The 13,845-nt window shown below is 39.6% G+C and overlaps 2 long non-coding RNA genes across 12 annotated transcripts; both read right to left on the bottom strand.

Annotated features, from left to right (window-relative positions):
* Positions 1-4,454: 4,454 nt before the first annotated feature.
* Positions 4,455-5,519, bottom strand: LOC122789670. Of its 5 annotated transcripts, none has more exons than XR_006362857.1 (5): positions 5,444-5,519; positions 5,171-5,397; positions 4,898-5,124; positions 4,716-4,851; positions 4,455-4,669 (listed from the first exon to the last, which is right to left on the bottom strand). It is a non-coding gene; the product is annotated as an uncharacterized LOC122789670 (long non-coding RNA). The 5 variants fall into 5 exon arrangements; XR_006362859.1 differs by having other exon boundaries at positions 4,716-4,760; XR_006362855.1 differs by having other exon boundaries at positions 4,455-4,851.
* Positions 5,520-5,743: 224 nt separating this feature from the next.
* On the bottom strand, positions 5,744-11,088 carry LOC122790145. 7 transcript variants are annotated; one of them, XR_006362932.1, is made up of 11 exons: positions 10,953-11,088; positions 10,589-10,633; positions 10,316-10,451; positions 10,043-10,269; positions 9,952-9,996; positions 9,861-9,905; positions 9,497-9,541; positions 9,042-9,359; positions 6,263-6,307; positions 6,081-6,216; positions 5,744-5,943 (listed from the first exon to the last, which is right to left on the bottom strand). It is a non-coding gene; the product is annotated as an uncharacterized LOC122790145 (long non-coding RNA). The 7 variants fall into 7 exon arrangements; XR_006362933.1 differs by lacking the exon at positions 10,953-11,088 and having other exon boundaries at positions 10,316-10,360; positions 10,407-10,451; positions 10,589-10,822; XR_006362934.1 differs by lacking the exons at positions 10,589-10,633; positions 10,953-11,088 and adding an exon at positions 10,498-10,528 and having other exon boundaries at positions 10,316-10,360; positions 10,407-10,451.
* Positions 11,089-13,845: the final 2,757 nt, after the last annotated feature.

Below are 13,845 nucleotides of genomic sequence, written 5' to 3'. Positions count from 1 at the left end.
TATGTGGTGGATCCTGGCACCCGACAGGCAGCTGACAGTAACTTTTTCCTTGCTTAGCCTGAGTTATGTTTGAATTGTCAAAAGCACAGTGCAGCAATGTGCTGAGCTGATTGTGAATGATGTTACTTATACTGAAGCTGCAAATATAGTGAAACTACTGGCCAATAAATTTAGCTTTAACTTTGCCCCTCTCTTCCCTCCATCTGTCTCACAAGATGTACCTGAAACTGGCTAGCCCCCAGCTATCACACAAGACCAAGTCTTTAAAGTGCTATCAAAAGCTGAAAATATTGCATTGATGGGTTTTGACAATATCCCTGGATGCATCTTAAAGGGCATAAAGCATGATTTAACCACACCCCTAACAACACTGTTCAGTCTCAGTCTCCATAGCTACAGTCACACCTCTGCATAAGGGAGGACCTTTCAAAATCAGGGAATTACAGACCCATAAGTCTGAGCAGCCTCATATGCAAAGCTATGGAAAGACTTATGGAGCTAACCAATCAGGATATAAGGAACCTCCAAACATTGGACCCATCTCAGCTTGGATTCGTCAAGGACAGGTCATGCTTGCTAAAATGGTGGGTTTTTGAAAAGGTCAACAAAGCAATGGAGGAAGACAAAATGGTACACACCACATACTTCAACCTGTCCAAAGTTTTTGAGACACTTCCCCACTCAGGCATAGTAGAAAAGCTAAATAAACTGGGAATAAACAACTATGTCACTCGCTGGATTGCCATCTGGCTAACAGATAGGCCTCAGGAAATAAAATTAGGGGAAGTTACCTCCACAAAGAGACCAGTCACCAGTGGAGTCCCCCCAGGATTCTGTGCAGGGACATCTCCTATTTGACATCTACTGTTCTGAAGTAAAAGTCAATACAAAAGGGCTCTGGCTGACTAAGTTTACAGATGATTGCAAGCCAGGAGCTGTCAATGAATCCCCAAATTACTAAGCTATGCTGCAGGAATGTTTGTCCCAAATAAATAACTGCCATAAAAAGCATGGACTAAAACTAAATGCCAAAAAAAGCATTATTGAATCCTTTGGGAAGTCATCTACCCAGGGAACTGCTACACTGACAATGTGCCCCTAAGAGCTGACACAATTGTTTGGGATTTGGGAACTTATGTGGACACACTGACCCAACCTTTGACCAGCATGTGTCCATTGTTGTAAGAAAGTCCTTCTATATTGCTTAGCTTATAAACAAAAGGATTGTATCTAGATTTATGGATGTTATTGTTCATCAAGTTCATCAAAGTTCTCCACTATTCTTGGTATCCTACAGACTAAGAGGTGACCTGTGTCTGGCATAAAAAGCATCCTGCAACCCATTATTGATGGATTTATTGCACATCAACAAATCAAAAGCAGTTCATCCCTATCCATTTTCAAGCACAACTTGGCTCTTTGGCGGGTAGTCAGAAAATTTATCCCAGGACTGCCCCCTGTACTACTAATGGACAGAGGTAGCTCCTAAATGCTTTATCCCCATGCATGGGTCCCCTCAAATTATCTATGTTATGATCTCAGTTATTCTCATTAGGGGTAATATATAATTATTGACTATGGGATGGGCAAGGCCAGTCTAACCAAGTGGGAATAGTTATTTCAAGCAAAAAAGGAAAACTGGCTATGCTTAAAATGTCCGTCAAGGTTAGCCACCTAGTACTTACCTACTTAGTAGGAAAATGGGACCACAGCTTCCTATCACATTAAATACACACACAGACACACGCACACATACACACACGCATATATATATATATATATATATATATATATATATATATATATATATAGATCTAGGACTTTTTATCGAAAGCTCAAACGTCCGAATCCATAATTACCGAACACACTTTAACGAAAGCACTTTCACTGAAAAAGCGCTTTCGTTAAAGTATGTTAAAAAAACAAATCATTAAATCTACTGTTATGCAGGGGACTATGCCCCCCACATCCCCCTACTTTAATATTCTCACTCCGAGGTCACACTGCAGTGGGGAAAAGGGAATTTTCCCTTATCCGCAACATAGTACAACCAGCACAACAAGCATACTTACCCAAAAGTGTTGCTTCGGTGAACAGCACTTTCGGTTAAGTATGCTCACTGGTTAATGTTTCGGTGGAAAGTGCAGTTGGGGATCTGTACGGATCCCATATATATATATATATATATATATATATATATATATATATATATATATATATATATATATATATATATGGGTCTACTTCTGATTGTCAAAAGCAGACTTTCTTGACAACCAGAAGATCGAACCCATTTAAGCAAAAGTGCACAAAATCGAAAAAGTGCACTTTCACTAAAGCCGGTTCTCGAAGCACATTACAGTGGAGATAAGGGAATATATTTTTTTCTCCACAGTAGTGTGATCCCAGAGTTAGTATTTTTAAGTAGGGGGTGGGGGGGGTGCAGAGGGACTTGCTCTCCTGCAAAGTACTGTTTAAAATATGTTTTGTTTGTTTTTTCCTGGTTTTGCGAAAGTACACTTTCAATGTAGTGCACTTTCACTTTAATGGGTCTCGATGTTTCTTGTCCGAGATCGTGAAATTTTGATCAAGAAACATAGACCCATATATATATATATATATATATATATATATATATATATATATATATATATATATATATATATATATATATATATATAGGTCCCCTACACTAGACCGACACGCCACAAAGCCGACGCCCAAAAGACAGACACCAGAAGACTGACGACACAGATGATCGACAAGGTGAAATTCCGACAGTTGAAACACTGACATGGGCAATGTGTGAGCTGATTCAGTAAGTGTGCGATTGTGCGGGATTTAGGTTTAGGGAGCGGACAGGTAAGTGTGCGATAGTGAGGGATTTAGGGTTAGGGTGCAGGAAAGGTGAGTGTGCGGTAGTGTCAGACTTAGGGTTAGGGTTAGGGTGCGGTCCCACTCTAAAATCACCAGAATTTCACTTCACTATAACCTCTAACAATGGAACCACCATATCCCCTGATACCACAACCCGTCTCCTAGGCATAACCGTTGACAACAACCTTAGCTATGACAATCATATCAACACTACCATAAAATCTGTCAACAAAAAACTGGGTTCCCTGTATAGAATCAAACCCTTCCTTACACCTACAGCCAGAACCACTATAGCCCAAACTCATCTGATCTCTACCCTGCTTTATGCTTCTGCCATTTATACTAAACTTCCCAAAAGCAACTTTAACAAACTTGCCACCAGCTATAATAACATAGCCAGATTTGCTACCGGCAACCCTTTTAGAACACACCACTGTCTCAACCTTAAACAATTAGGATGGTTAGAACTGCAGCACCAGCTACTCTATCATCAACTTACAAAAGATAATTTTCTACCCTAATAATATCCCAATCCGCAATAATCTGACTACCCCTTACAAAAACCTTACTACTCTTCGCTCAGCCGACAAGCTTCTAGTTTCAACTATTAAATCTAAAAACAAAGCTGGAGACTCTCTTTTTGCTAACACATTTGGCAAGGCCTGGAACCAGCTTCCAAGTAGGTGGCCTAATGGTTAAAGTGTTTGCCTTACAAACACAAGGTGCAGGGTTTGAGTCTCACAAGGGATAATTGGCTAGGCTTAAAATGGCTCGCAAGGGCAGTTAGCTTAGTACTAATCTATGAACCTATGAACCTATAAGTGAACCTTCTACTCTCTCTTCCACACATCTTTTTAAAAAACATCTCAAAGAACATTTTAAAACTCACTGGCTCTGCCCCTGCACTAACCCTGACTGATCTCTCCACCTTTACACATTCCTGCTATCCCTTTTATTTCCCTTCTCCAGGGTATTTTACTGCTAATTATTCTATGGCATGTTCTGACTGATCTCTCCACCTTTACACATTCCTGCTATCCCTTTTATTTCTCTTCTCCAGGGTACTTTACTGCTAATTATTCTATGGCCTGTTCTGACTGATCTCTCCACCTTTACACATTCCTGCTATCCCTTTTATTTCCCTTCTCCAGGGTACTTTACTGCTAATTATTCTATGGCCTGTTCTGACTGATCTCTCCACCTTTACACATTCCTGCTATCCCTTTTATTTCTCTTCTCCAGGGTACTTTACTGCTAATTATTCTATGGCCTGTTCTGACTGATCTCTCCACCTTTACACATTCCTGCTATCCCTTTTATTTCTCTTCTCCAGGGTACTTTACTGCTAATTATTCTATGGCCTGTTCTGACTGATCTCTCCACCTTTACACATTCCTGCTATCCCTTTTATTTCCATTCTCCAGGGTACTTTACTGCTAATTATTCTATGGCCTGTTCCGACTGATCTCTCCACCTTTACACATTCCTGCTATCCCTTTTATTTCTCTTCTCCAGGGTACTTTACTGCTAATTATTCTTTGGCCTGTTCTGACTGATCTCTCCACCTTTACACATTCCTGCTATCCCTTTTATTTCCCTTCTCCAGGGTACTTTACTGCTAATTATTCTATGGCCTGTTCTGACTGATCTCTCCACCTTTACACATTCCTGCTATCCCTTTTATTTCCCTTCTCCAGGGTACTTTACTGCTAATTATTCTATGGCCTGTTCTGACTGATCTCTCCACCTTTACACATTCCTGCTATCCCTTTTATTTCCCTTCTCCAGGGTACTTTACTGCTAATTATTCTATGGCCTGTTCTGACTGATCTCTCCACCTTTACACATTCCTGCTATCCCTTTTATTTCTCTTCTCCAGGGTACTTTACTGCTAATTATTCTATGGCCTGTTCTGACTGATCTCTTCACCTTTACACATTCCTGCTATCCCTTTTATTTCCCTTCTCCAGGGTACTTTACTGCTAATTATTCTATGGCCTGTTCTGACTGATCTCTCCACCTTTACACATTCCTGCTATCCCTTTTATTTCTCTTCTCCAGGGTACTTTACTGCTAATTATTCTATGGCCTGTTCTGACTGATCTCTCCACCTTTACACATTCCTGCTATCCCTTTTATTTCTCTTCTCCAGGGTACTTTACTGCTAATTATTCTATGGCCTGTTCTGACTGATCTCTCCACCTTTACACATTCCTGCTATCCCTTTTATTTCCCTTCTCCAGGGTACTTTACTGCTAATTATTCTATGGCCTGTTCTGACTGATCTCTCCACCTTTACACATTCCTGCTATCCCTTTTATTTCTCTTCTCCAGGGTACTTTACTGCTAATTATTCTATGGCCTGTTCTGACTGATCTCTCCACCTTTACACATTCCTGCTATCCCTTTTATTTCTCTTCTCCAGGGTACTTTACTGCTAATTATTCTATGGCCTGTTCTGACTGATCTCTCCACCTTTACACATTCCTGCTATCCCTTTTATTTCCCTTCTCCAGGGTACTTTACTGCTAATTATTCTATGGCCTGTTCTGACTGATCTCTCCACCTTTACACATTCCTGCTATCCCTTTTATTTCTCTTCTCCAGGGTACTTTACTGCTAATTATTCTATGGCCTGTTCTGACTGGTCTCTCCACCTTTACACATTCCTGCTATCCCTTTTATTTCCCTTCTCCAGGGTACTTTACTGCTAATTATTCTATGGCCTGTTCTGACTGATCTCTCCACCTTTACACATTCCTGCTATCCCTTTTATTTCCCTTCTCCAGGGTACTTTACTGCTAATTATTCTATGGCCTGTTCTGACTGATCTCTCCACCTTTACACATTGCTGCTATCCCTTTTATTTCCCTTCTCCAGGGTACTTTACTGCTAATTATTCTATGGCCTGTTCTGACTGATCTCTCCACCTTTACACATTCCTGCTATCCCTTTTATTTCTCTTCTCCAGGGTACTTTACTGCTAATTATTCTATGGCCTGTTCTGACTGATCTCTCCACCTTTACACATTCCTGCTATCCCTTTTATTTCCCTTCTCCAGGGTACTTTACTGCTAATTATTCTATGGCCTGTTCTGACTGATCTCTCCACCTTTACACATGCCTGCTATCCCTTTTATTTCCCTTCTCCAGAGTACTTTACTGCTAATTATTCTATGGCCTGTTCTGACTGATCTCTCCACCTTTACACATTCCTGCTATCCCTTTTATTTCTCTTCTCCAGGGTACTTTACTGCTAATTATTCTATGGCCTGTTCTGACTGATCTCTCCACCTTTACACATTCCTGCTATCCCTTTTATTTCCCTTCTCCAGGGTACTTTACTGCTAATTATTCTATGGCCTGTTCTGACTGATCTCTCCACCTTTACACATTCCTGCTATCCCTTTTATTTCTCTTCTCCAGGGTACTTTACTGCTAATTATTCTATGGCCTGTTCTGACTGATCTCTCCACCTTTACACATTCCTGCTATCCCTTTTATTTCCCTTCTCCAGGGTACTTTACTGCTAATTATTCTATGGCCTGTTCTGACTGATCTCTCCACCTTTACACATTCCTGCTATCCCTTTTATTTCTTTTCTCCAGGGTACTTTACTGCTAATTATTCTATGGCCTTTTTGCTGTACTATGTTGTCCTACAAAAAATAAAATAAAAAAAATAAAAAAAAATCACATTTTTTCATTTATTGTGAATTTGTTCTTGATCATCCTCTTTTGCAAATATCCCAAATAATAGTATTATCTGTATATGTTGATAGCTTTTCTATATTATTATTGTATAATAATGTCTTTACCTGTCTGCTTGGAGCTTTTCTCCCCGGGCCTCTACTGAAAATGGACATGTATCCAGTTAGACTAGCCTGGTCAACAAATGTAAATAAATAAAAATAAAATAAATATATATATATAAAATGTCCGTCAAGGTTAGCCACCTAGTACTTACCTACTTAGTAGGAAAACGGGACCACAGCTTCCTATCACATTAAATACACACACAGACACACGCACACATACACACACGCATATATATATATATATATATATATATATATATATATATATATATATATATATATATATATAGATCTAGGACTTTTGATCGAAAGCTCAAACGTCCGAATCCATAATTACCGAACACACTTTAACGAAAGCACTTTCACTGAAAAAGCGCTTTCGTTAAAGTATGTTAAAAAAACAAATCATTAAATCTACTGTTATGCAGGGGACTATGCCCCCCACATCCCCCTACTTTAATATTCTCACTCCGAGGTCACACTGCAGTGGGGAAAAGGGAATTTTCCCTTATCCGCACCATAGTACAACCAGCACAACAAGCATACTTACCCAAAAGTGTTGCTTCGGTGAACAGCACTTTCGGTTAAGTATGCTCACTGGTTAATGTTTCGGTGGAAAGTGCAGTTGGGGATCTGTACGGATCCCATATATATATATATATATATATATATATATATATATATATATATATATATATGGGTCTACTTCTGATTGTCAAAAGCAGACTTTCTTGACAACCAGAAGATCGAACCCATTTAAGCAAAAGTGCACAAAATCGAAAAAGTGCACTTTCACTAAAGCCGGTTCTCCGAAGCACATTACAGTGGAGATAAGGGAATATATCCTTTTCTCCACAGTAGTGTGATGCCAGAGTTAGTATATTTAAGTAGGGGGTGTGGGGGGTGCAGAGGGGCTTGCTCTCCTGCAAAATACTGTTTAAAATATGTTTTGTTTGTTTTTTTCCTGGTTTTGCGAAAGTACACTTTCAATGTAGTGCACTTTCACTTTAATGGGTCTCGATGTTTCTTGTCCGAGATCGTGAAATTTTGATCAAGAAACATAGACCCATATATATATATATATATATATATATATATATATATATATATATATATATATATATATATATAGGTCCCCTACACTAGACCGACACGCCACAAAGCCGACGCCCAAAAGACAGACACCAGAAGACTGACGACACAGATGATCGACAAGGTGAAATTCCGACAGTTGAAACACTGACATGGGCAATGTGTGAGCGCGATTCAGTAAGTGTGCGATTGTGCGGGATTTAGGTTTAGGGAGCGGACAGGTAAGTGTGCGATAGTGAGGGATTTAGGGTTAGGGTGCAGGAAAGGTGAGTGTGCGGTAGTGTCAGACTTAGGGTTAGGGTTAGGGTGCGGTCCCACTCTAAAATCACCAGAATTTCACTTCACTATAACCTCTAACAATGGAACCACCATATGCCCTGATACCACAACCCGTCTCCTAGGCATAACCGTTGACAACAACCTTAGCTATGACAATCATATCAACACTACCATAAAATCTGTCAACAAAAAACTGGGTTCCCTGTATAGAATCAAACCCTTCCTTACACCTACAGCCAGAACCACTATAGCCCAAACTCATCTGATCTCTACCCTGCTTTATGCTTCTGCCATTTATACTAAACTTCCCAAAAGCAACTTTAACAAACTTGCCACCAGCTATAATAACATAGCCAGATTTGCTACCGGCAACCCTTTTAGAACACACCACTGTCTCAACCTTAAACAATTAGGATGGTTAGAACTGCAGCACCAGCTACTCTATCATCAACTTACAAAAGATAATTTTCTACCCTAATAATATCCCAATCCGCAATAATCTGACTACCCCTTACAAAAACCTTACTACTCTTCGCTCAGCCGACAAGCTTCTAGTTTCAACTATTAAATCTAAAAACAAAGCTGGAGACTCTCTTTTTGCTAACACATTTGGCAAGGCCTGGAACCAGCTTCCAAGTAGGTGGCCTAATGGTTAAAGTGTTTGCCTTACAAACACAAGGTGCAGGGTTTGAGTCTCACAAGGGATAATTGGCTAGGCTTAAAATGGCTCGCAAGGGCAGTTAGCTTAGTACTAATCTATGAACCTATGAACCTATAAGTGAACCTTCTACTCTCTCTTCCACACATCTTTTTAAAAAACATCTCAAAGAACATTTTAAAACTCACTGGCTCTGCCCCTGCACTAACCCTGACTGATCTCTCCACCTTTACACATTCCTGCTATCCCTTTTATTTCCCTTCTCCAGTGTATTTTACTGCTAATTATTCTATGGCATGTTCTGACTGATCTCTCCACCTTTACACATTCCTGCTATCCCTTTTATTTCTCTTCTCCAGGGTACTTTACTGCTAATTATTCTATGGCCTGTTCTGACTGATCTCTCCACCTTTACACATTCCTGCTATCCCTTTTATTTCCCTTCTCCAGGGTACTTTACTGCTAATTATTCTATGGCCTGTTCTGACTGATCTCTCCACCTTTACACATTCCTGCTATCCCTTTTATTTCTCTTCTCCAGGGTACTTTACTGCTAATTATTCTATGGCCTGTTCTGACTGATCTCTCCACCTTTACACATTCCTGCTATCCCTTTTATTTCTCTTCTCCAGGGTACTTTACTGCTAATTATTCTATGGCCTGTTCTGACTGATCTCTCCACCTTTACACATTCCTGCTATCCCTTTTATTTCCATTCTCCAGGGTACTTTACTGCTAATTATTCTATGGCCTGTTCCGACTGATCTCTCCACCTTTACACATTCCTGCTATCCCTTTTATTTCTCTTCTCCAGGGTACTTTACTGCTAATTATTCTTTGGCCTGTTCTGACTGATCTCTCCACCTTTACACATTCCTGCTATCCCTTTTATTTCCCTTCTCCAGGGTACTTTACTGCTAATTATTCTATGGCCTGTTCTGACTGATCTCTCCACCTTTACACATTCCTGCTATCCCTTTTATTTCCCTTCTCCAGGGTACTTTACTGCTAATTATTCTATGGCCTGTTCTGACTGATCTCTCCACCTTTACACATTCCTGCTATCCCTTTTATTTCCCTTCTCCAGGGTACTTTACTGCTAATTATTCTATGGCCTGTTCTGACTGATCTCTCCACCTTTACACATTCCTGCTATCCCTTTTATTTCTCTTCTCCAGGGTACTTTACTGCTAATTATTCTATGGCCTGTTCTGACTGATCTCTTCACCTTTACACATTCCTGCTATCCCTTTTATTTCCCTTCTCCAGGGTACTTTACTGCTAATTATTCTATGGCCTGTTCTGACTGATCTCTCCACCTTTACACATTCCTGCTATCCCTTTTATTTCTCTTCTCCAGGGTACTTTACTGCTAATTATTCTATGGCCTGTTCTGACTGATCTCTCCACCTTTACACATTCCTGCTATCCCTTTTATTTCTCTTCTCCAGGGTACTTTACTGCTAATTATTCTATGGCCTGTTCTGACTGATCTCTCCACCTTTACACATTCCTGCTATCCCTTTTATTTCCCTTCTCCAGGGTACTTTACTGCTAATTATTCTATGGCCTGTTCTGACTGATCTCTCCACCTTTACACATTCCTGCTATCCCTTTTATTTCTCTTCTCCAGGGTACTTTACTGCTAATTATTCTATGGCCTGTTCTGACTGATCTCTCCACCTTTACACATTCCTGCTATCCCTTTTATTTCTCTTCTCCAGGGTACTTTACTGCTAATTATTCTATGGCCTGTTCTGACTGATCTCTCCACCTTTACACATTCCTGATATCCCTTTTATTTCCCTTCTCCAGGGTACTTTACTGCTAATTATTCTATGGCCTGTTCTGACTGATCTCTCCACCTTTACACATTCCTGCTATCCCTTTTATTTCTCTTCTCCAGGGTACTTTACTGCTAATTATTCTATGGCCTGTTCTGACTGATCTCTCCACCTTTACACATTCCTGCTATCCCTTTTATTTCCCTTCTCCAGGGTACTTTACTGCTAATTATTCTATGGCCTGTTCTGACTGATCTCTCCACCTTTACACATTCCTGCTATCCCTTTTATTTCCCTTCTCCAGGGTACTTTACTGCTAATTATTCTATGGCCTGTTCTGACTGATCTCTCCACCTTTACACATTGCTGCTATCCCTTTTATTTCCCTTCTCCAGGGTACTTTACTGCTAATTATTCTATGGCCTGTTCTGACTGATCTCTCCACCTTTACACATTCCTGCTATCCCTTTTATTTCTCTTCTCCAGGGTACTTTACTGCTAATTATTCTATGGCCTGTTCTGACTGATCTCTCCACCTTTACACATTCCTGCTATCCCTTTTATTTCCCTTCTCCAGGGTACTTTACTGCTAATTATTCTATGGCCTGTTCTGACTGATCTCTCCACCTTTACACATGCCTGCTATCCCTTTTATTTCCCTTCTCCAGGGTACTTTACTGCTAATTATTCTATGGCCTGTTCTGACTGATCTCTCCACCTTTACACATTCCTGCTATCCCTTTTATTTCTCTTCTCCAGGGTACTTTACTGCTAATTATTCTATGGCCTGTTCTGACTGATCTCTCCACCTTTACACATTCCTGCTATCCCTTTTATTTCCCTTCTCCAGGGTACTTTACTGCTAATTATTCTATGGCCTGTTCTGACTGATCTCTCCACCTTTACACATTCCTGCTATCCCTTTTATTTCCCTTCTCCAGGGTACTTTACTGCTAATTATTCTATGGCCTGTTCTGACTGATCTCTCCACCTTTACACATTCCTGCTATCCCTTTTATTTCCCTTCTCCAGGGTACTTTACTGCTAATTATTCTATGGCCTGTTCTGACTGATCTCTCCACCTTTACACATTCCTGCTATCCCTTTTATTTCTCTTCTCCAGGGTACTTTACTGCTAATTATTCTATGGCCTTTTTGCTGTACTATGTTGTCCTACAAAAAATAAAATAAAAAAAATAAAAAAAAATCACATTTTTTCATTTATTGTGAATTTGTTCTTGATCATCCTCTTTTGCAAATATCCCAAATAATAGTATTATCTGTATATGTTGATAGCTTTTCTATATTATTATTGTATAATAATGTCTTTACCTGTCTGCTTGGAGCTTTTCTCCCCGGGCCTCTACTGAAAATGGACATGTATCCAGTTAGACTAGCCTGGTCAACAAATGTAAATAAATAAAAATAAAATAAATATATATATATATATATATATATATATATATATATATATATATATATATATATATACATACATATATACATATACATATACATATATATTTATATTTATATATATGTGTGTGTTTGTATATATATATATATATATATATATATATAGATATATATATATATATATATATATATATATATACAGGCATGCTTTTTGTTTTTCTTTTTGCCAATTATGGATCTCCAGCTTTTCATAAGGAACTTTAATTCCATGACAAACACATTGTCCTTAAAACAGCTTGCAAAGTCTATGGCACACGCTGCCATGTAACCTTTTGTCACACCCAGGGATGCAGCTTTGCTGTACCGTTGTTAGCCAGTCGTGAAAATTCAGCAGTACCATCAGTGCTGCATTATCTACAACACATTTGTAGGTAGTTCTTTGAATTGCTTACCTATGTCAGGTCACTGGACACAGCATTTTGAGACAGATTTAATTTTCACCATGTGAGGGTGCCCTTCATAAATTGTCTTTCAAGCCTCACAACAGTGTAACCCCAAATGCAGACAGTTGTTTCTTTCCTGATGAAAACTGCTCATTAGCATTCCTGGAGCTTCTTTTTACCACCTGTTCAAGCATCATCATTAGCATTCCTGGACTTTCATGTTACCACCTGTTCAAGCATCATCATTAGCATTCCTGGACTTTCATGTTACCACCTGTTCAAGCATCATCATTAGCATTCCTGGACTTTCATGTTACCACCTGTTCAAGCATCATCATTAGCATTCCTGGACTTTCATGTTACCACCTGTTCAAGCATCATCATTAGCATTCCTGGACTTTCATGTTACCACCTGTTCAAGCATCATCATTAGCATTCCTGGACTTTCATGTTACCACCTGTTCAAGCATCATCATTAGCATTCCTGGACTTTCATGTTACCACCTGTTCAAGCATCATCATAAGCATTCCTGGACTTTCATGTTACCACCTGTTCAAGCATCATCATTAGCATTCCTGGACTTTCATGTTACCACCTGTTCAAGCATCATCATTAGCATTCCTGGACTTTCATGTTACCACCTGTTCAAGCATCATCATTAGCATTCCTGGACTTTCATGTTACCACCTGTTCAAGCATCATCATTAGCATTCCTGGACTTTCATGTTACCACCTGTTCAAGCATCATCATTAGCATTCCTGGACTTTCATGTTACCACCTGTTCAAGCATCATCATTAGCATTCCTGGACTTTCATGTTACCACCTGTTCAAGCATCATGGTCACCAAATAATTATTCTCAGTCTATTTGCAAGGATGGTCTATCAGGGGATTAACATTGATCAGTTGAATTCATTTTAACTGAAAGTAAATTTGCTGAAAAAATTTCGCTGAAACAACTTTCGGTGAACCTGAGATAAATTGTTTTTTTACAGAGGAGGCAAGTACACCTGACCCCCCCCCCCCAAATTTATATATATAGTAATTCCAAAGTCACATAACAGTGAATAAAGGAGAAAACTCATTGTCACAGAAAGTTGTTTTGGCACTTTTCCTTTGATCTATCATAGGATCATAGTGAGGCCCTTATAAGCCTAGCCAAGAGTTTAGCCCATGCATAGACAAATCAGCACCTGATTCCCCTGTCCAGTAGGGACATGGGTGGAATCCCAGGGATGTATTTTTTATTTTCCATCCTGTTATCCAGGTTTCGCTTAAAAGGGGTAAAGAGGTACTCTGCTTCATGTGGAGAGGGAGTCTATTCCATACTTGTGGAAGTCTCTGGGACACAAATCTGTCCCGCCAACAAGTCCTATTGATGTCACAGACCAGGTTGAGGCTGTGTGTGTAAGTTACTTGAGTGGAGCTTGACTTGCAGATATGCAGCAGTCCCATCAAGGCGGGTTCTGAGATTGCCT

This window comes from Protopterus annectens, chromosome 15.part0 (assembly GCF_019279795.1).
Source record: "Protopterus annectens isolate FY-2018-M chromosome 15.part0, PAN1.0, whole genome shotgun sequence".
NCBI classification, from domain to species: Eukaryota; Metazoa; Chordata; order Ceratodontiformes; family Protopteridae; genus Protopterus; species Protopterus annectens.
The sequence above is the reverse complement of the archived record's forward strand: the minus strand, read 5'-3'. Positions and strand labels throughout refer to the sequence as shown.